The sequence below is a fragment of the Passer domesticus genome, chromosome 2, assembly GCF_036417665.1.
Source record: "Passer domesticus isolate bPasDom1 chromosome 2, bPasDom1.hap1, whole genome shotgun sequence".
Taxonomy (NCBI): Eukaryota; Metazoa; Chordata; class Aves; order Passeriformes; family Passeridae; genus Passer; species Passer domesticus.
Window position 1 is genome coordinate 71,070,076 of NC_087475.1, and position 23,441 is coordinate 71,093,516.

General features: G+C 42.1%; 1 protein-coding gene and 1 long non-coding RNA gene across 9 annotated transcripts in view; one reads left to right on the forward strand and one right to left on the reverse strand.

Annotated features, from left to right (window-relative positions):
• Positions 1 to 23,441, reverse strand: part of WASF3 (WASP family member 3) — a 90,569-nt gene that overhangs the window by 54,749 nt on the left and 12,379 nt on the right. For 4 of the 8 annotated variants that reach the window (XM_064409163.1, XM_064409155.1, XM_064409161.1 and 1 more), the window contains exon 1: positions 11,396 to 11,490. The exons of 3 other annotated variants lie outside the window; for them this stretch is intronic. The gene's annotated coding sequence lies outside the window, so the exon portion shown is untranslated. Of the gene's footprint in view, positions 1 to 10,692; positions 10,894 to 11,395; positions 11,491 to 23,441 lie in introns of those variants that run through there. One more of the 8 variants, XM_064409158.1, reaches the window with a different exon arrangement.
• On the forward strand, positions 12,296 to 14,954 carry LOC135294211 (uncharacterized). Its single transcript, XR_010356369.1, has 2 exons — positions 12,296 to 12,361; positions 14,786 to 14,954. It is a non-coding gene; the product is annotated as an uncharacterized LOC135294211 (long non-coding RNA).

The following is a 23,441-nucleotide window of genomic DNA, read 5'->3' on the forward strand; positions in this document are numbered from 1 at the left end:
ACAATTTATGAAGGGTGTGAAAGTGCTTGAATGTGTCCAGAGAGGCTCAACAAATCTGGAGAAGGGCCTGGGAGGAAAAGTCCTGTAATGAGTGGCTGAGGACTTGGGTTTGTCTAGTTTGGAGAAACAGAGGCTGAGTGGTGACCTTATTGCTCTCCACAGCTTCCCAAGGAAGGGATGTGAAAAGAAAAGTATTGAGCTCTGCTCCTTGGGACCCAGTGACAGGATACCTGGGAATGGTTCAAAGCTGCACCAGGGGAGGTTCAGTCTGGACAGTAGGAAGGGTTTCATCCCCAGGGGAGGGTCACACACTCAAACAGGTTTTCTAGAGAGGTGGTTGATGCCTCAACCCATAACAGTGTTTAGGGACATTGTTCAAATGCCTCTTAAGGACATGCTTTAACTTTTGGTCAGCCCTAAAGCAGGCAGGCAGATGGACTGGACAAGGGCTGTAGGTGCCCTCCAACTGAAACACTCTGATCTCATAAACAGCTCTCTCATATGCACATACTTATGTATGCATGTAGCTAATGCTGTGTTATTCCATTTATAAATCCCTGTGTACCTACAGAAACAGATCTCTCTATATACATAAAACCAGTATGTTTTATCACTAGGAAGATATTTGTGAAAACCATGGGGTTTTCCTGCAATTTTAAAGTCTTTAAAACCATATAAATTGTTTTCAAACAGACCTCATACAGATTAATCATTAAAGAGCCACCATTTATAAAATTAAAATTCAATGCAATTCAAAGTTAATGACTCCTTACAGCTGACCTATGGGGTTCAATCAAGGACATTATTATGTAAAGAAATAAGGGGGTGAAAAGGGAGGGACAGAAATGAAAGCATTTTAACAGGTGAAACTTACATATTTAATTACTCCTTATTTCATCCCAGCTGGAAAACTGCTCTTGAAAGAGAATGGCATACCTTAGCATTAGCTGCATGGTTCAGGTCTATCCCAGTTTCTCTACATTTTTTTTCCCTCCCTTCTCCTGTTTTTAAAGGGCCAGATGCAACAGACAGTTTTGTTTGTTTCTTTTGGGTCATTTTTGTTATAAACATTTTTATTTATAAGCCAGTTAAACTAAAGCAGTTTTGCATGGATCTGTGACCTCAAATCTCACTCAATGTAGAGGAGCTTAGCAGTTTAGGAAGATCAAACAAATCACCAGAAATCCAGAAGTATGTGAAATAAAGTCCACTTTTTCTTTTGAAAAGAAGGCTGAAGTGGCTTAAAACAATCATGCCTGCTGTTACCATGGGATTTTTATGGTTTTAATTAAGACCTGTTTTCATAAAAAGGAATTTTAAAATACTTGGTAATGTATTTTACCTAATACATGGGTAATGAAAAATATCTACTTCATTATCCTAATCACATAACCCATCCAGGTCTGCCTTACCATCAGATTCAACACCGCACAACTGATACTAACTAAAGAGACTAGTTTTACCTGTTCATACTACATGTTCCCATAAATTCAATAAATCTTATCCTTCAGATTACTTCACTATGACATTCACAGCCATGTTTAGTATTTTCTACTGGGGGGAAGAAGAGGCAGTCAGCTGCCACAAACCCAGCATCTTACAAAGTAATTTCCATTAACAGATTTAGAAACAATAACTAAGATATGATGTGACCACAAAGAAAACCTAAATTACTTAATACATACACTATATACATCTCAGATATCTCCATAATAATGTGACTGCAGGTAAATTATCCTAGTCTGGATTGGTTTCTTGTCTGCATCCCTTCCTCAGTCTTCCAACAACCAGAAAATACCCATTTCAATTTTGCCTTCCTCTATTAACATTTTGAAAACTATAAATAATTTAGATTTCCAATAATTAAATACAGATTTACATCATGTAAGATGCAAAATATCTTGACTTTTGGGAAAAAAAATAAACATTTAATGTGGCAACTGGTTGCTGAAAGACATGGGCTGCCAATAAACATGCAAGAATTTTTTTTCCTTTGAAGAACAGCTATTCTGTTTAACCCTATGTAGGCAGGAGTGGAGGCAGAGGATGTGTCACAGGAAAGAAGGGATGCCATGTCCCAGGGCAATGCCATGCCGGCCCAGGCAGCAGCTGACAGCTCCAGAGCAATGTGTGGCTTACATTCGGAAATGGAAGCAACGATATTCTGGATATTACTGACCACTTCATTCTGGGATGAGAAGAGAGAAAAGACACAGGAAACCCAGCACAGCTTCAAATCCACCTCTTCCCACCTCCATATAAAGTGCAGAAACCACACAATGCTTTGAAGAGTAACAGCTCCATTTCCCAAAGGGCAGGACCAGAGCTGTACAGCTGTGACACATGGCTTCCTCTCTCCCTCTTTATTTAACAGCTGCTTGGTGCTGGCCAGAGAGCAGTGCAGGAATAAAATACAACCAAACAGGGAGGCTCAATTAAAACTACTGATATGCCGTGCATTAAGCTTTAGTTCAAAGAGCACCAGCACATGCACTGCAGATGGGTGGAAGGCTGCAAGTAAAGCCACAGCAGATGCAGAACTTGATGCCTTTACTGTTCTACCACACCTGACCTCAGTTTGAACTGCTCATGTAGCTCTTCAGATGTGACCTCTATGACCAAGGAGTGCTCAGGAGGTGTAAGCACCACAATCATTTGAGCTGATCATTCATGTTATTACAGGTTATAAAACCTCTGACAAATTCTGCATCAAGTAAAATGAACTAAAACAGCTCATCCAAGAAGTCACGGAACACGGTTTGTTTGGAGGTTTTTGTTGATGTTTGGGGTTTGTTGTTGTTTTTTTTTTCAAAGCCTCCTTTATAAAGTGCCACTTAAAACTATCATCTGATCCCAAATGATACCGTGTCTCCTTCTGCACAGTGCAGATGAATACTGGCTTTGTTATTTCAGAAAACCTTGCTGCAGATTATCATGGGAAGCCCACTTTTTTAAAGAGATGACTACCCTCAACACTTTCAAGATTCGATGTTTTCACAACTACCTCATTTTCAAGTATAACAACAGTATAGAGGTATTTTGCCATTGAGAAAGGCATTTATTTAGGTGTAGCCTATTACCAAGTTAACATGTAAATAAGTCTGTTCTGCAACAAAACTACTTCTTATAGGCCAGCTGTTCCATAGGTCACATTCTCTTATATGCAGAATCACCAAAAGTTGTTTCAAGCCTACAAAAAACATACTGCTTAAGGTTCCCACTTTGGCCAAGTTTGTTCTTCTTTTAATATCCAATAAGAATCTGATTTAAATCATCAAGTCCTATATGCTTTGAACAAGAAAAGAGGATGAACAATTCATTATACACCTGCAGAAATGAGCAAAAAAAGTATGGAAGGCATATTCAGAGAACACTACTAATATAATGCAAATTAACTAATCCACAGTAGAATTCAATTATTTCTACAGTCTTATCTTCCTACAGTTACATTTATTTTAGTATTTTGTTCAAAGTGGATTTAGAAACCTTAAAAATACACTTCTGACAAAAGAACTCTTGTCCTTCAAGTTTCATATTTCACACAAGCTTTTGTTTGAAGGTTTCCACTTATATTTTAGCTCTAAAATATCAGGTTAAACATTTTAAAGAGATTATAACAACTCTCTGTAACCCTCAATTAAATTCACTAGTTTTACTCCTCTAGATTGAACATCCATACTTCTCACCCTCACATTTCAATCTCCTGATGTTTCCCACCCAGTGCTAAAACATGTCATTCTTCTCCTTTCTTAGCCTATCCCTATAAGTGAATGAACCTACACACACTTATCTGAGTAACCCAGACTGCTGTATGCTGTGCTTATTGTTCTGTGATGAGGCATGAACAAAGTTATCTTTGACCAACAAATCAAAGCTTCACTATTTAGACTGTCATCCCTTAGGTTCACAAAACCTAATTCAATGTACTTTCTAATGCTTCATATTCAAAAGCATTAACAGCAATAATTCCACCAGGATGAATAATAGTGGGGATACTCAAACTACAGATTCGGAGTCACAGGTCTTGCAGTCAACATCATCATTACCAGAAGTACAAAGTAAGGCTGCATTTCTAATAACTGAACCTCAAAATTCAAGTTCACTTTAAAAAATTGGATTATTACAGGCTGCCTATGTGCTTCTCCAACTTCCTCAGCTCAGTTGGCTGAGAAAAACACTTGCCAAGCTTGGATTAGCATTTAGCAGCTTCGGGGCTAACTGTGCTTGTTGTTTCAACCTTGAAAACCCACTGTATGGACACACTATTATATTTAAGCTTCCAGAAGCAATTATCATTTGATTCTGCTGAAAATACAGTTCTACTATATGTTTTGAAAATAAAAGCACTTTTTCCTCTTTTAGAAGTCTATGATGATACCAAACATATGCTTGTTTTCCAAACAACAACTGTTTAAAAGAAAGAAAACTCTTTCTGATGTTCCTGCCAAAACCAACATTCTGTGGCTTAAAAAAATTTGATAGTAAGCAGTTCACTCAGCTAAGGGAAGAAGGATTTACACTTGGCAAGGATTTACACTTCATGTCTTGCATCTACTTCCCTCCGTTTTAAATTTTTTCGGGGATGTACGTGGCAACTGGGAAGGGGTTTTTGTTGTGGTTTTTGCTGGAGATTTTTTTTTTTACATCTACAAGTATTTCACTATCTAAAAATAAGACATCAGTGGGTTTTACTAGAAATGACACAAAGCAGAAGCTCATCATAATATTTGTCTTTTTTACAGGGAATACTAGGATAGAGGAGCAAGTTTCGAAGGGAAGTAAAAGACTTCAGAAAAAATGCATCAGCAAGTGTTTGCAGCAAGAGGAAGTGGAAGAGAAAATGCAAATGAGGAAGTGGCACACAAAACATTTAACAGCTTCATTTTAAAGCATGGAACAGGGAGAGAAGGAAATTAATTTGGGGTTTCAGCAGTCGTTGTCACAGGCAGCAGTAATACACAGCAGCCAGTAAAGGTGGTTATTTCACTGCTGCCTCATAGTTTCAGATTAAGAGACCAAATGGCTAACAGAAACATGCAGATTGGACTATATACTGTATAAGATTTATTTCTCTACATTTCAGAAAGCCAGAGGTTTAAGATGAGAGTTCAGTCGGTTACAATATTTGACTCTGTCCTTCATTAATAACACACAAGACACAGTAACTGGACCAATTTACTAAATAATGTAAAATATTTAGTCCATTCCAAGCAGCTAAGACAACAGAAGCTCTGAAATTTTTCCCAACTGTGGAGTATTACCTGCCTCTCCCCAGTTTTTGCAAATAGAGTTCTAAATCCCATTGAACAGAAACTTGCCATGACCCTCCAAGACACAGAATTTACTGAAGATTGCTAAAGCTGCTCCAGCATCAAGCCAACTAGTCAGACAGTGCTTCAGCCAGCTGTGTGACCAAGCACGACAGCAAGCTGCAGATCCAAGGACCTCAGAATTGTTAGTACAGCAACCAAAACAACACTTTGCAAAGCACACACTTTCTCTGGTAAGATGGTAAGTATTCTAGAAAAAAAAAATCAGAATCTCAATGATGTTACATCAGTATTTCAGATGCAGCTATTTCAGGATGATAAAAATCCTTAAGGCTAAAAACTTAAACACCTATTAGTCCACCAACATGGAAGCTTCTCTTGTCATTACCAGTGCAAATCCAGTACAGAAATTCAGCAACTAGACATGAAGGTCTGTCTTTACAGCACGAACAGCTTGAGCTATAACTAGGTGTAGCTCCTAATGTTCACTGTGTGCTTGTGTGGAGCTACCCATCCTGAATCAAAGGACACCTGAAATTTCAGCATAGTCTACAAGAGCATGAGCAGTGCTTGATGACAGAGGCAAATGTTATAATAGCTACACTTCATGTGAGGGCTGAAAGATTATACCTCAGTCTGTTCTCAGACATTCCTCTGGAAAGCACTTGCACCTCCTCCTTTCAACCTTCAGGTATATCACACTTACCATGCCCAAGCTTCACAACTCTTTACTAGTCATAAACATAGTGACTGCTACAGTGAACATGCTCAAGGCATGTAGGATTGGAAGGGAAAGCTTCAAGAGAAGCAAGCTGGCTGAGCAGAAGGAGACAGGATCTCCTCCATCTAGGGACAAATAAAAAAAAAAACCAGAGCTGCTGAAATACTAGTTCCTGGTTCCTTCTGCCAAAAGAAGAATGGATAGAACGCACATGGCTTGCACATCTGCTTGCCTAGTAATGCAAATACCCTTCTCCTACTATTCAGTTAAATAACCTGACACTGTAACCAAACCACTTGTACCAAGACATCCTCTTTAAATAGGACTTCAGATTTAACTGCAGCTCCACTCCAGCTCAAGCTGGCATGCAGAGGTGAGAAGAAACTTCAATATTGCATGTGCAAAAAACATTGATACAAGAGTGTCTTCAAATTCAGCACAAAATCAAAGGCTTAATTTGAAGTGATGCATTCTTGTCCATGTTTGCAGCTGTTTAAGCATTCAAAGCAGCAGCCAAGCTTTATAAAGAAAAACACTACTTTCCCAGGAAATAACTCTGCAGTAAATCTGTGCTGATATAAGTACCAGAGAATTTCAACATTGTATAGAAAACTCATCAGCAAGACCTAACTGCTGCAGAAAAACAAACTAAAAAGCCACATTGCCACTAAAGCCCCCCTTTTAATTCACAAGTTCAAACTTCATTTATCCATTCACATGTAATGAGGCAGAAGAACTCCTCGAAGAAGTGTTTCCAAAGGCTGTTTGAAGTTTCAGAATAAAACAAGCTTTGCAGGCCTTGTCTTCTAGCACATTAGTCTCCACAGCTGCCTGTTGCTCTGTTACAACAACTCCAAGTCCATAGTAAATGAATGGCTTTCCTCAGCATCACTCAATACCAACCTTTTCAACTATGGGATTTCAAAACCAACATCAAGAAATTAATTCCAATGTTCAGTGGATACTATTAACATTTTTGATATATTAGGCATCACCCATTACATACACAAGCTCTCCAACTATTACTTGTTATGAGCAAAGTAGCTTGCCACTGTGAATATGCCCAAGAAACCTGGGGTCCATCAGCTGAAGTACTGAATAACACTCAATTTCTCTGCTTCTAAAACATATACTTGAAAATGTAAGAGTAAATCAGTTCAAGCATGCAAGTGGCATGAGTATAATGAATACTCAAAACCAGTATATTTAATAAATGTGGCATGCTATGCTTTATCCTCAGTAGAAACTCATGCTGTCCCCTATCACCTAGATTTGGCTACCAAATCTCTATTCGAATAAAGAGATTATATTGGTTAGATAGGAAGGGCTCCAAGAACCTTGAAGGAGTAACTAAAATTCTGCTGAATTGAGAAGTCCACAAAAAAAAAATCCCAATACATTCTGGGTCATTTCTAGACGCAGAAAACACCATCAGTTCAATAGCAGAATATTTCAGTATGTGAAAGGAAAAACTAATTAACAACATGTTGAAATTCCAGACACCTATAAATCCTTAACACAAATAAAAACCAGCAAATCCAACAAATATTTACCATACCTAGAAGCCTTCAAAAAAATTCTCCAGCTACCTCACCTGTCAGAAATGAAGAAATCAAAGACAAGCTCCAAGTATGCAGCTTAAATCAGCACAAAGGCTGGTTTTTTTTGATCTCCAGCTGTTTGTACAAATTTCTTAACTTCTTCCCAAGAATTTTGATTCTTCTTGTGGCAGAAGAAATTACATCCATCAGTAGCTAAAAATATTTCAGTTATTTGAATTTTCAAAAGAGGGGTAAAAAACAACTGTGCTTTACAGTTAAGAAAATAACTCAATGCAACATTTCAACAACTTTTATCAAAGGTTGGCTTAGATCTAAACAATAGTTAAATGTGAAGGAAAACATTTGGTTAAAATGTAACAAATAATTCAGGTGCAACTGGAGGTTATTGCCATTATTACCTCTAAGGGCAGACTAAGCTCTCCGGAGAGAATGTGAGTGCCACGGCAGTTCTGCTACAGAGCAAAGGCTTGAGATGCTTCAATTTAATTCTCAGCCGAGACACTATTTTTTCTTAGATTACAGGTATTCTGTATGTGAGCCTTCCATATGGAGAAGTTAATAGCCACCCTCCACCTCCACCTTTTCTTTTAAGAGAATAAGCAGTGACAGCCTGCGACTCATCATACTCCTCGTACAGGGAAGCTTCCAAAGGCGAAGCACAGTTACATCCTACACTGGAAGACATTTGTAATCTGATCCTATCAATGATCTCCACATACTGCATGCCATTAAGACTAGAGAACTAAGAAATTAGCCTGACAAAAGCAATTGCTCCCCATCAGTACTGTATACTAATGTATTTCTACTATTGAGATAATTAACAAAAGTTAGTATCATAACCCACTGGGCACGCACAGCCTGGTCAGTAACTTACACCAGCAATGCAATTCATGAGATACACTGCCTGTGGCTCAGGATCCTATGCAAGCAAAAATAAAATAAAAACAAATCAAAAGTAACGACCACAACTTGTCTAATAACTTTAACTGGAGCCACACATGAACCAGGAAGTAATAACACATTCCATTTGAATGGAAAAGTCCAAGCAGAGTTGTATTATACAAGATTGCAGTGCAGTTACCAGACAACATTAAGTACACATCAGCTAAAGACAGGCCTGCAAGAGCAGACTGAAATTACCTGCAGCAGTATTTTTTGCTTCTTCCTCACACAAAGCACTCAAGAGAACTCTGGAAGACAGTGCTCTGAGACTGCTCAAAAGAACAAAGAGTACACTAATATATGACTGTTCATGCAGGAAGTTTAATCAAAAAAGAAAGACGTGCGAAGGCATGAAAGCTAATTCATGTCCAGGTCACATTGATACAGTGATGGAAATACTCAACCACCATCAGCTCTTCTGGACTCCTTCACCAAAGTATCTGCTCTGGTTCAGTTAGCTTTCCAGAAACCCTGTCCTTCTCATCACTGTATAAGACACTTCAGAACACTATCATCTGTCCAATGATGGCTTGTCTTTCTCCTTCCTCCATACAGCAATACTGCCCACAGACAGTGTTATTCTTGTTTCAGAAAAATACATGGCATGTACCTTCTCATTGGAATAAAGTAAATAAACCTGAGCTAAAGTAGGCACACTAAAGAGTAGCTGACATACAAGGAATTTATATTCCTACTCCTAAAATCATGTTTTACAGACAAGACATATACTGAAAGACAAAACAGGTTTATGCTGTTATTACCGATGAAATGTCACATGTGTTATACCATGTAAATAAAACACAAAGCCACAGTAATTCAGTCCTGTAAAGAAAATACATTTTTAAAGCACAAGCAATTCTATTTCTGGTGTGTGAATTAATTTTTAATACTTCCATGGACAAATAGGAAGATTAACAAAGACTATTCAATTTCTGTAACTATTGAGTATAATCAAGACTATTGTTTCAGTATCTGATAAAAAAATGTTTTCTATTTTCTCTTTATTTGAGGAAAATAGCCATGGAAAACGAGAAGAGGACTAGCTCAATTATACATTATTTCATGTACAACAAAACCTCTGTGTTCACTGCCTAATAACTCCATTCATACTGCCGCTAGCTATATAAACACAAAACTAATCTTCCAGCGAGGGACAGAAAAAGTTTGCTTTGCACAACTCATCCCCAGAATTCAGCTGGAAACAAGTCAAGTTTCCACATCACTTAAGGGAAACATAGTATGGTCCTAGTCTCAAATGAATAGCTACAGATAAAACATCCTAATTCTTACTAAGAATGACTTGGGGCCCGTGGGCAGATAACTGTCCTTCCATCTTAGCATATTTTCTTCTGATGAGAACTTAAAAGCCGTAGCATAACAACTGACAAAGCTCAGTTCCACGGCTCAAACACAGAGTTTAATCTTCCATCACTGAAGTTTCCAATCACTGTAACCAGTAACTTTCAAAGATTTCCAGCTTGAGCACTACTGCAGAGTAATTATTTTGTATCATGTCAGCCTCCATGTATTAGAGGCCACATAACTTCGTATCTGAACTACAGAGCACTGTAGTGTGGGACAGCCTACTGGAGGATAAGAACTGCAGCCTTATTCCATTACTTCATTCCTCTCTTCAAGTACACTCGCTATTAGTTTATGGAAAATACTGTACCAGCCAAAGTCAAAACAACAGTCTGTCTCCTCTAAATGTAATAGTCTTTGATTCTCTAAGTCAAGTTTTAAAAAGAAGGCCAGTCTTGCATGATAGGCAAGAAAAAACAACCTCCTCATCCCCAGATTTAAAGTTCCATGAAGTTCCTGGCTGCTTTCATCATCTGCCCCCATCTTTTTCTAATAGGAATACTGTCCCCTCATTCTCTGCAGTTTACAAAAGAGGCACAAAGAACTACGGCTTTTTCCTATTCCTGCACAAACAGCACACCCACTACACCATTTGTGCTTTGAAGTGTTTTCTATCAGGGAATCTCACAACTGCATCCAGTCACTCAAGTACCGGCCCCACTTCACAGATTACTGCTCAACCCAAAACTATCAGCCCTTCTCCTGTTATCTGCAGCGAATACTGAACTATATCAGAAAGAAAGAGCACAAACAAAGCATTTTTTAACTGCTTTTAGGTCAGTGTTAGACATTGAGCAGCTGAGATAAATCCCTGTCTTCGCACGCCTGCACTCACTCAGACTCCAGGCTTCTTCTCAGCGACACATTTACTTAAGAGCCAAGTAGAAAAAAAAAAAAAAAGGAAAAAAAAATTAAAAAAGAAACCCAAACGTGGTGGGGCGGGGAAGGGTTTAAAACTTCCCGAGCTGTCAAGGACTCCCAGCGCCCTTCAAAGCCAAAGACGATTATTTCTTAAACACTCGAAGAGCGCTGGACATCAGAAAGCCCCGGCGGGGCCGCTCCGGGGGCGAACGCGAGCGGGGAACGAGCCCCGGGCGGGCGGCGGAGGCAGCGGGCGCCGCGCTCCCGCCGCGCTCCCGCCGAGCTCGGGGGCCCGGCCCCGGCCCCGCGCACGGACCGCGGGGGGAAGGGGAACGCGCCAGCGGCTCCGGGGACCGGCGAGGGGCCGAGGCCGGCGGAGGACTCGGAACAAAGCTGAGGCGAGAGGGCCCGAGGACGGGCAGCTCAGCCCGGGCCAGCGGAGCACAGCCAGCAGCTCCCGAGCGAGCCACCGGCGCCCCCGCCGCGGCCGGGAGGAGAAAGGGGCTCCCGCAGGGCAGCGCCGGGATTATCCCCGCGGGCTGGAGACCGCTAAAAAGCGGCTGCTCCCCCTCCGCGCTCCTCGCAGGCGGGGAAAGGACCCTCTGAGGGCCGCCGCCCGCCCTCCTGCCCTCCCTGCACAGTGGCTGCGAGGGGCTGGAGCGGAGCCCCGCACCCACCTGGCGCCGCGCTCCGTCCCATCCCGCTCCAGCCGCCGCCGCTCCAGCGCTCCAGCCGCCGCCGCCTTCGCGGGCTAAGCCGCCGCCGCCCCGCCCCCTCAGCCGCGGGCCCCGCCCCCTCGCCGCCCTTAAGGTTCCTGCGCGAGGGGCGGGGCGGAGCCCGCCAATGGGAAGCAGGTCCCGGCGGCGCTGAGCGCTGATCGGCGTGGGGAGCGACCAATGAGAGTGCCGGGGGGGCGGTGCCAGCTGTCAATCAGCGGCCCCTACCTGGGGCCGGCGAGTGGCCGGGCGCGAGGGATGGCGAGTCCGCCCCTCCTCCCTCCCTCCCTCATCCATCCATCCATTCATCCCTCCCTCCATCCTTTCATCTCTGTGCCGGCCAGCGGGCCGACACCCGCCGCTTCGACCCCTGCCTGGCGCGGTCTGGGTCCCGCCCGGCCCCGTGAGGCCGCCCAAGCGCCCAGGGTGTGGCGGCTGCCCTGGGGCTCCCTGACAGCCCCGAGACCCACGTGCCCCTCGGGAGCAGCCGCCTTTCCCCTCAGTGCCCGAGCCGCTCCTTCCCCGCCCGGCCCTGGCTGCGGGACAGCGGTGCCCAGTCCCTTGCACCCTCGCAGTCCCCGAGGCCATCAGAGGGGTCGGTGCTGTCACCCACGCACCGCCCCGGCCCCTTTTCTGCCCGCAAGAGGCCTCTGCGGCGCTTCTGCCCTCATTCCCGACTGCCACAAGCACGCCCACCCCCGCTGCCCTTTTCTTGCCCTTGCGACCCAATTCCTGCTGAATCCAGCTCCTGGGCATCCGGGCCCCCAGGAGATCCATGTTTATCCAGACGGGCTCTCTCCCGCTGGGCAGGTGCGCTGCGGGGGCCCCAGCGATGCGCCCCTTCCAGCCGGGCCTCAGTGCCCGGCCTTTGTGGTTACCCCTGTCGCGGGGGCTTTTGTTGCGCGCCGCGAAGCCTTTAGGAAAAAAGTAGGTGGGAGTGCATCACGTGAATCAGGTTTTGGAGGGGCAGGGTGGGTAGAAAAACTGCTAAGTAGATTTTAATGGCCCGGGCGGCTTCAATAACTAATGACAACTAAGGCAGGACACCCAAAACCAGCGAGCTCATGAAGGTGACAACCAGCTGCTCTGCCCCTTTCAGCGGGCTATCCAGATCGATAGAGTCTCTGCTTGGCCTTTATATGGGACGAAAAGGTCAGGAAGACCCCCGTGATGACGGAATAATGCTCTGCAGAGGAGGAGCAGGCGATGATGGGCAGCAGCCGATGTAAGCGCCCAGCAGCCTGCCCTCATCCATGGGCTGCTCCGCTGCAGACACTTGGACCCCGAGGAGCGGGGAGGCAGTGGCGTCTCAGGCTGTGGAAAGCTGAAAAGGCAGCCACTCTCTCTGGAGTCATATTAAATAAATACTGTTTAGTCAATAAAAAGAATCACGGCTGAAAGTAGAGTTTTTTTAAACACCATCTCCAGTCAATTAGCAACCAAAAGTTTACTGAACTCAACCCAGTTGAACCACTTCAGTTACCCACATCTTGCCTTAGAGCAAAGTTGCAGGCTCACAAACACCTCCTTTTCCCAAAAAAAACAAAAAACAAAAAAACAACCACCACAAAAGAGCACAAAACCGCAATATGTGGGATTCCTATAATTCTCAGAAAAAAATTATTTGTATTTGAGGTACTTGTGTCGGTCGTGGTAAGAAGCAACAGCTGAGAACCACTGCTGTGCTGTAATCACTCCAGGTTACACAGCAAAAAGCAGCAAGCCAGCTTTGAACTGCGGATGGTGGCAGTTTTATGATCACCAGCAAAGTAAACAGAAAAGTCTTTAAGTAACATAACCCTAAAAAAAGGAAGCACCAGGCTTTTTATTCAGCATAAGGGCTTTGTGGGACAAAAATCCTAAGAGCAAAATAGTCTCAAGGTTTTCAGAAAAATTCGTTCTCTATCCAAAAAAAGAGTATTTTTCCTGAAACACATATGCAGCAAGTGGAAACTCTTCAAAGACTGTAAAACAAAACAGAAGGAAAATTACTTTCTATTGTGTAAAATACAGCTGCACTCATGCTCATTCAGTGGTCCTTTTTTTCATGCTGAAAATGGGGTCTTGAGGTTTTAAAAATATTAATTTCAAACAGACCTATCTCTACCAGTACTTTTTTTCTGCTCCATCAATACAAGTAAGTAGCCTGTGTGATGCAAGGTATTAATTAACATTTATTTCGTTCCGGCTGCTTCCCAGTCCCCTGGATTACTTCATAGCTTTCATTTTTCTCCTCTGTATTCATGACATTTTTAATGCCATTTCTAATAACATCTAGATCTTGTAAGAAAGGAACTCAGGCACGGCTTTATTACTGCTGCTTTGACCTTGCTTTTGAATTTGCAAATAAGGCAAATCTGCCAAACAATTCGTGTTGAATTGGTATTGAGTTTTCATTAAGAGAAAAAGAAAGGTGGTTAAATTAAATGCAAGGAATAATTGAATCAGCATTTGCATGAACCAATATTATTTTTAAGTTAAATTGTGCTTCAGAAAAGCCTTCTGAATGCAGTAAATAGAGGTTTAGGCTGGCACACCAAGAGATACCCAGGACTGATTTTCTACTAATTTCACTTGAAGGAAGAACCAGACTTCAGAGGGTAATGAAAAGGGAGGGTTATTGGGCACTGAAACCAAGATGAGTTAGTGGAAGTGAGCATGACATTTTCTTAATGTCTGCATCTAATATCCCTGGTTTAGATCAAATTTATAAGGACCTCATCTTCTTGAATAGTTAATTTCACACACACAGAGAAAAGATACAGCATAAGAAGAAAGAGTATTTTGAAAGCCTGCTATACAGCTTGTTGCTTCCTGCTGGAGAGCGTATTTCATGATATGAAAACCTTTTTGTCTTTCAGGAAACAAAAAATTGCTGAATAATGTTAAAATAAATAGTGTTGTGCAAATGATTTACAACGCCACTGATAATCATTACAGCATCTCTGATTATTAATGGTACATCGATAGGCCCCTGCAGGGTTTCTTGCTGAATCAGCTTTTGAAATAAATTGCTTTCCCTCCATCCCCAGCCGCACCCCAGAGAAAGGGGAACCATGTCTTGACTGAAGTAATTGATTTAGGATAGCCAGCAGATACAGACACTGCACAACCTAAGATGCTCTATGAATTACTACGTCTCTGTTCATGGAGTTTATTTTCCTTTTTCACAAAACTGATTAGCCTTGATGAGGCTGCATATGTACTTCTCCTACTATTCATATTTTCAGTGTTATTGATATTACCATATGACTCACATTTTTCAGGAATACTTTCCTGACACTATTAATTATTTTGCTTTTTCTTTATTTCTTTCCTTCCACTATCCCTGGATTGCTGGAATTCTGAAAGACTAACAAAGAATATGAAACCAAGATGCAAGCAGATCCTCAAAGGAAACATTCAACGCAAGTTCAAAGAGTCACTGTGTAATCAATCTTGAAAAAAAAAAAAAACGCAGGGAAGCAAGAACAAAAGGAAGCCTAATAACTTTTCAAGACAGCTACTTTCATCAACTAAACAGGAGTTGTAATTCTGCCAATTAATAGTAAGGTCCATTAACTGTAAGTCATAAAAACTATTTGCTATGCAAAGCACTAGCTTTTCTTTGCTGGCCCTGACATTTTGGGAGGGCAGTGTAGCAGGATATCCTATGAAGCAAGGACTGGTGATCTATAGCAGGAGTGGACGGACTCTCTTAATGGTTTTACAGCGTTGCCAGTTGAACAAGCTCCCTCTCTAAAAACAAACACAGGAAAAACATGATGCCAAGTTCCCTGAGAGATTTAAAAATGATATGCAGAAAGCTGTAGTTAGTAGTGCAGTGTTGATTTAGTGTGGCACTGCTAGGACTAATGGGATGAAACTAAAAATTGGGAATCAGGGTCAATATTAAGGGGAAGGGAAGGGAAGGGAAGGGAAGGGAAGGGAAGGGAAGGGAAGGGAAGGGAAGGGAAGGGAAGGGAAGGGAAGGGAAGGGAAGGGAAGGGAAGGGAAGGGAAGGGAAGGGAAGGGAAGGGAAGGGAAGGGAAGGGAAGGGAAGGGAAGGGAAGGGAAGGGAAGGGAAGGGAAGGGAAGGGAAGGGAAGGGAAGGGAAGGGAAGGGAAGGGAAGGGAAGGGAAGGGAAGGGAAGGGAAGGGAAGGGAAGGGAAGGGAAGGGAAGGGAAGGGAAGGGAAGGTCACAAGAAAAGTTGGGTTTCTGCAAACAGGACAGTGTGAAATGTTTCAAAGAGTACTGTACCAAACACTTTCCCATCAGCTAAAGATGAGCTCATTTTTTTCCTATAGATTCACTGTAGCTTTTTACAAACCCAGCAGTCCTTGCCTAAACTTCTGTGCCTCCTTGTGTTATCACAGCAGGGGTGCAATGTCACAAGAAATCTCTTATATAGGTAAAAATTAGCTTCTTGGAGAAAAATAAAAGAGTAAGGAATAACAATATATTGTTCAGTGTCAAAGGATTTATGCAGTATTCTGGGAAGTCCCTAGCTGCTTTCTCACTCTACTAAGCCCATAAACAGACATGGATATTGAAAGATTCATGATAACTGTGTTGGATTGCTCCCAGCCTGATGTCCAATAGTTACTTGTAGACTCACTCCATCCTATTTGTCTGTCCCTCTTGTCTATCTCAAGGGTAAAGTTTACCAACAGAGATTGCAACCATCCATTTCCCACTGACTTTCAGCAAGAGGTTATCATTTATGTCCCTTAGGGCCCCTTAGAAATCTCTCTTCTCATCCATAGAAAAGAGTGAGTGCCTCAGTGTTGCACTCCATTACCATCTCTGACTTTGGGAAAGTCAAGGGGACAGATTGAAGATAAGCTGTCTGAACAAGAAGTGGCTTTGTCTTATTTTTGAACCCCTGTGATTTGCCTTAGATATGAAAGTACTTTGAATGATACATGGATGCCCAAAACTGCAGAGCCAAACCCAAGCTTGTTCAAAACCTTAGAATGTCCCAGTGGCATCCCACTTTGGACAGACATCAGCTGCAGTCTAGTATGTGAGGTAAGGTGAGGGAGGAATAATGAAGGAGATGGCTGTGATGAAAGAATTAGTTATGTTAAATTACTTTTCTTTTTTTAAATTCAGTTTTAAAAATCATAGTAGGTACTAATAAAAAATATGCTTCTGGCATATCCTGGAATCGTTGGGAGGCATATTATATAGCAAACAAACATGAGTAGTACAGTAAAAATGAATAAAAATAGAAAAAATATAAAATCCATCCCTTTCAACCATACATATCTCATGGGAATAAAGCTGTCATGGAAGCACCCTGATTACTGATCTGCCTCACAAGTATCAGCTTCTTTTTATGCACAGCTATTTAGATGGCAGGGATCAAATGACCTTGTGTACAAGGATGCACAACAGTGAGTACAAAATGCTTCTGAACTTTCCCTGGCCCATTGTAAACAGCTTCCTCTTAGGAGTGCTGTGACAAGTGAGCTGTTATATCCTGTTATGTGACAGGGGAGTGACACAAGGCCAATGACCAAGCAGCTTGACCAAGCAGTTTATTTCCCAATTGAGATGTGACTCTCCAACTCCCTGTGCCCAGCTTCTCGACACAGTTGGATCACCAGTTAAGCTTGCCCAGTGGACTTGGCATCTGGTGTCCCAGAGTGGAAGAAGCTAGATGTAAAGGATTAAGGTGTGAAGATAGAGGTAAAAGTTGGAGAGCACCAGAAGAAAATTAACTGTATGAATCATAGAAGTGAGATGGAGTTTTATTGAGAACACTTTTCAAAAATGAATGTAAATTAACTGCAAATAGAAAAGTTAACACTAGAATTAAATCATGAGAGTAGTGATAGAGACATGGAAAATGGGGCCAAAATGGCAGAAAGAGTTATCTTTATCCATCTTCCTGTGCCAAACCTGCATAAATGAGACCAATATGGTTATGAACTGTTGTCTGCTTTATTATTTTAAGGTATTTAATCTAAAGCAGAGAACTTCACCATTTCCTTATGTATTCTTGCCTAGTTTCTATTGTCAAAAACTGTTTGCTAATATCTAACATAACTCTTCCATGATGTAATTTTAGCATATTCTTTTCTCTTGATATCCACAATGGATACAGAGAACAAATGACAACCTGTGATTATTTGAAAGCTTCTCAGTCTCTCCATTCATTCACTCATTCGATAAACTAAACTCTTTCTTTCTTGCCTCATTGGACATGTTTTCTAATTCACTGGTCATTTTCCTTTCTTTCTTTTGAACTGCCTCCACATATGCTGAAGTTCAGTGTCCAGAACTAAACATGCAGCTCTCGATAGCAAAGCCTCATGTTTGCTTTTACTGTAGTAGTATGACACTGTTGATACATATCCCACTTGTGACTCACTGCAACCTCAACATCTTTTTCAGCAAACTTGCTGCCTAGTCAGCTGTTTCCCATTCTGTGTTAACGCACTTGATTTTTCCAGATTAAGTGCAGACCTTGCGTTCTCCTCTTTGAAGTAAGTTCATCCTAGTTTTTTTGGCCAGCTGTCCCATTTGTCAGGATCACTTTGATTGCTACTCCACCAGCTTTGTGACCTCTGAAAATGTGCTAAACATACTTTCTACTTCATCATCCAGGTCCCTGAAGTAAATACAAAACATTACCAAACTCAGGACACATCCCTGGAGAATCTCAGGCAACAGTTTTCCACTGTAGTAGTGAACCTCTGCTAACTATTACCTGATCACTGCTTTCCAAAAAATCTTCTCCAGCTTATTAAAAGAATATCTAGCAATGTTAAAAACCTCTCTCTATACCAATGTTTTAAAGGGAGCTGAAGTTAAAAATTTCCTTAAAATTCATGAGTATATTAAATTTGATTGCTTATTTCTTGTTTCTGTTATGGAACATTTCATATTTTCATGAGAGAAACAAAACAATATTTCAGAATAGACAGTAATAGATGGGCATTTTGGATACCAGGCAGAGAAAGGTTGGATTTTCACTCAAAGAAAGTCCTTAGATTTTGAGCACCAGCAAGTAATTTGTATGTGAGTGTTTGCTGACATGACTGAGGGTCCACATCACTATGATTGATCTTGAAAATAACAGTTTTCTTTTTAATTAAGTTTTAGAATTCTGTATTTTTTAGTTTGCTTTTTTTTGAAGCTTATTCTTTATTGTCCTTAACAACATCGCTTCAGCATGTGAATTCCCTAGCTTTTATTATTTTTGGCTAGAGCTAATGCAATTTTGCTACATGTCAGACTTAAAAGCAAGGGAAATCATGCTCCTCCTCAAAGCACAATGCACATGTCTTTATGCAGAGTTGAAGAGCAATCACCGTGATGGATTTCCATCTTGCACATTATGTCCCAAACCTCCTGTTGTCTCCAATTAGACTTGTGTACCCATGAAGCATGAAGCACGAGTCCCTTCAGATATCAGTCATGAGCTCAGTCCTGCAAGGCTCCCTTGCCTTTGCGTTATCATAGGCCCTTCTGCCTGAGCTACGTGGAAGTTTTGAAGTTCCACTGTCAGAACCCAGGGTGCCCTGGATGGCTCAAAATCCCGGCAGGGGCTCGGAGACCCTGGCAGGAAGCCAAAGACACTTGGGAATTCAATGTCAACCCATGGAGCAAATTACCAACTTTATATGAAGAATTACAAGTCACAAAAGTTTAAGTAGTATAACAGTAGTTGTCACAGGGTGCAAGGTGGAATTTTGAAGAATTTTACTACGAGGATCTAGGGGGAAAGATGGAGGGATTTGGGCGTTGTTCTTCTCCCCTCTTCTTCCTATCCTCCATCTTCTTGGTGATGGTGGCAGTTTGGGATTGGTGTAGAGTAGAAACTCACTGTCTAACATAGGTGATAAGTATTGGAACATAACTGTAAATATTGAATACATAGGTTAAGTACAAAAGATAACACCAGCCCTGTGGGCGAGCAGACTGACCTGCAGAACAGACCTTGGCAGGCCAAACAGAAAATGTTTTAGATAAGAAATAATAAACAACCTTGAGAACGACAGCCGAAGACTTCTGACTCCTTCTTCGACAGCTGGGTTGGGAAAAAGAGACTTTTTAACACTCCTCGGGGTCACCTTGACCAGAGGAGATCCCAAGATTCCACCTGTACTTTCTGCGTCAGCACGCTCATTTCTTTGCAAGATAAAACCTGATATGAAAAGAGCATAAAAAGTATCACTTTCTGTGGGTCTTACATCTGCTTGAAAGCTGCATGGATGCCTGGGGCCTTCAGGGGACATGCCTGGGCTCTCCTTTCTCATATACAATTCATATTGTATTCACACGTGCCCCAGTGTGCAATCAAATCTCATCCGAGTGCATGCAAACTGGAATAGGCAAGAGGCACTGGCTGCACTCTGAATGCTCGCTGTGTCAAAAGGAACAGGAGTCCTTACTCCCAATGGTAATTAAGCCTTGCTGGGAAATCAAGCGTATGTCATGTAGAATAGGCTGCCTCTTCCATTTTCTTTCATTCCCTCCCCCTCTCAACCCCATTTTGGATAGGAAGGAATAAAAAAAAAAAAAATTAATTAGGGGGAGATTTTAGGTAATTCCTAACAGCAGTTTTTCAGTTGTAGGAAAATATGTTGTTTGGATAACAGCATTACAAGAGGAATTCTTAACTGACATTGGAAGGAAATAACAAGACAGAACAAAAACCTGTCAGAATAAAGAAATCTTGGTTAGCCCACAGAGAGGGCTATTGGGAGGCTCTGTTGCAGAAAGAGAATAGCAGAGCCTTTATGCAATGTAGATGCTCAGGGAGGCGAGGCAGCAAGGAGAAATAGAGGCTATTTGCTCGTTCAGTTTTAGCTGGAATGGGAGATGGCTGTCTTTCCTATCATACATCAAACCAGAGCTCCAGAACTCCACAACAAAAACAGTTCAATACAGACTGTCTGCAGCCATTTCATTCTCCTTTTTCAACCAGTGCTGCATGGGAAACCACATCTCACACATGCTCCCCCAGCTGAAAAAAAAAAGTCAGTTTAGAAACAACTGTCATTACATAGCATATTTTCCTCATTATAAGGCACTCAAAGAATAAGAAAAAGCCATCTGCTGTAACTTGGCTGTCCTTTCTGTTTTAGGTTAATCCACATTTCTACCTTTTTCATCCTCATTCCCAATTAAATCTTTCTCAAAAAAAGTTGGTTTTACAATTTGTATTTAAACTTTCTTATTCATTTCCAGTTCTTTTGTCAGAGTATCAGACAAAATCATCATATCTTATAGAAAATAGTTCTGCCTAAACTTTGAACATGTAACTGATCTTCCATTTTTAGGTAGATCTCTGGGGAAAAGGACTTAAGATCCTATGGGATTAATAGTCCCAGCTTTGTGCTAGATGCTAAAGTAAAATGGCATCATAGCATACCTTGAGCATCAAATACTTCCTTGTACAGGGCTCTTGTGTGGAGCATTCTGTTCACTTCCCCTTTACATTTCTAGGAGTTTCCTAGGAGAAGCTGTTGCACTGTGCTGTGTACAATCAGAGAATTGCACCATGTCCTGTCTCTTGGGGAGGCGTTTGATTTTTGTTCTGCTTGGTTCTGTCTACTGTGCCTTAATCTAATACAAAAGTGTCTGTGTGGAGAGCAGAATGATGGGAAATGTTTGCCCTCAAGTTCTAATGCTGTCTCTCCTATTTCAGTCTTGTTAATGAACAGCAAAACAATACAACAAACCGACAAGTCTGAGCTTCTCTTTGGTATCACAGCAGGCACATGGAATGGCTTCTCCCAGGCATACTGATCGCTTTTACCACATTTATAGTGCTCTAATAAATGCTGCTTGGAGCCGCTCCAGGCAATTGTAATTAATTCTCAGTGGGATGCTCATAGTGGTCACCCCGGATCAGAAAGGTCAGGACTTTGTCTGTGCCTTTACAACATCAGTAAAAATTAAATACCCACTTTCCCCAAAGGTCATCACAAGCCAAATACACAAAACGATCAATCTCAATCGGTTTCTCGTTCCCTGCTGTTTCTCATTATTTCTGCAGATATCCTAAAAATTAAAAGTAAACACACAAACAAATCAAAGCAGAAGGCGTTTTCAGTGTTCATCTAATCCTCTCTCCTGTGCAAGCAGCTGATGAAGATACAACCAGGGAAAGTGAGAGAGGCCCCCGAGCGCGTGGGGAGCCAATTCACCTATGGGGACTCTGGCTTTAATTAATCTCCCTGCCTTCTTAGAGTGGCTAAAAGAGGAAAATCCAGGCTGGAAAACATCTGTTGCACCGCGGAGGCAGCAGCAGCTCAAGGTAGAAGCCTAGGGAACCTGAAGGAAAAATGCTTCCCGTGCTGCCGGCGCGGGCGAGGAGCGAGGCTGGAGCCGCCGCTCAGCACCATGGACAGAGCGCGCCGGGAGGGACTGGGACACGGAGGGATGGCAGGGAGGGGACAGGCAGGCACGGAGGGGATGGGCAGGCCGGGAGAGGGGCTGCCCGCCCCAAGGAGCCCCGAGACTGCCGCCCCATCCCCGCGGGACCGCCCGGCAGCCGGCGGGAGGGAGCCGGCTTGGTGAGACGGCTTTCTTTGCTGCATGCATTCACATCCAGCGCTCCGATGTATTTTCTGTAACCCGTCGTGTCCTTTGAAAAGGGCAATGTGAAATTGGTTGTCGGATTTCTTTCTGTTGTTTTTCTCTTCTTTCCTCTTTTTTTTTTTTTTTGCCAGTTTTTCAAAGGAGGAGGAGGAGAGAGGAGGAGACCTTGATGCAAGCAAAGCACAAAAATGAGGAAGAGAAATAGAGCAGTGTGCACTTCAGCCAAGAGAGGAAGCAGCAGCCAAAATCATGCACAAAATAAAACTGGTTCTAGACTGTTCTAACCCCATAGCTACTCATAACCATGGCCTTCCTCAGGGAGAGAACATCAGCCAAATGTTCCTCACTGACACTGATGTAAATCCAGGTATACTCTTCCAGTATAACTGTTTTCTCTTTACAGTGCCAGAGAGCATAAATTTGACCTTGGTGATTTTATTAAAAATATATAAATTTTAAAGAAAAAAAATTCTTCGTCTTCCTCTGAATTGTTTCTTTATCTGACAAACATTTTTTTCTTTCACTGGCATGGTGGAAATCCTGAGCACATTATCACTTCTTTCAGAAACTGGGTAATTTTGCTTGTAAATGTCAAGTCCTGTTGTTCAGTATGGGAAGTGCCAGCTTCAGAGCCAAGGCAGCCAGGTTGGCTTAAACAACTGCAAGAAACCGTCTTCAAAGGCTATCAGACACTAGGTTTCATTACACTGCTAATTTCCCTTGGGACACTCAATCCCTGCTGATAGGCTCCTCACAATCCCCTGCAAAATCTTCATCTCAGCCTTACTCTCTTTACAACAATCTCAGTCTCACTCTCTTTACATCAATCTCTGCTTCCCTCTCCTCCACTGTATTCTCACTTCTCCCTCTCCTCCAATGTGTTCTCACTTCTGTGCATCATCTCGCTCACTGTTTTTCTTTTTAGTCGTTGTGCACCACCATTAAACCAGCCAAGGAAGAGAAAATGTTCCAGCTTTACTGCCTTTTCCTCAGTGCTCTACTTCCTTCAAAGGGCCGGGGAGCCAAATTAAGGGGGACACCATCACATCATATAGGATGTTTTAGGGTCTCTTTCTTATATTTTACTTTCTTTGACTGCAAATCATGGGATAGTCAAACTCTGAACGGTACAATCTCAGTTATCTTTGGCTACTGAGTATTTGTACTATGAAGTACAAATCAGAATAAATTATCTGCCTTCAACTTGTACACAAGATAATTTAATTTCCCATCAAATAGTGTGTCTTGTAAGAGATGCAAACACATGATGGACTCTGGCTGGTGTTTACTATATGAAGTTCAACAATTCCTATGATGCAGCACTCCTTTTCTGCTTTATCTCTCTATTGATTCCCATCACATAATTAAATTGTGAACTCTGAAAGGGAGAGCCATCTTTCATTCCAAGTACTGCTCAGCATCTGGCCCAGCAGGGCTCTGAGCCCTTATTAGATCCCTGGCAAGGCT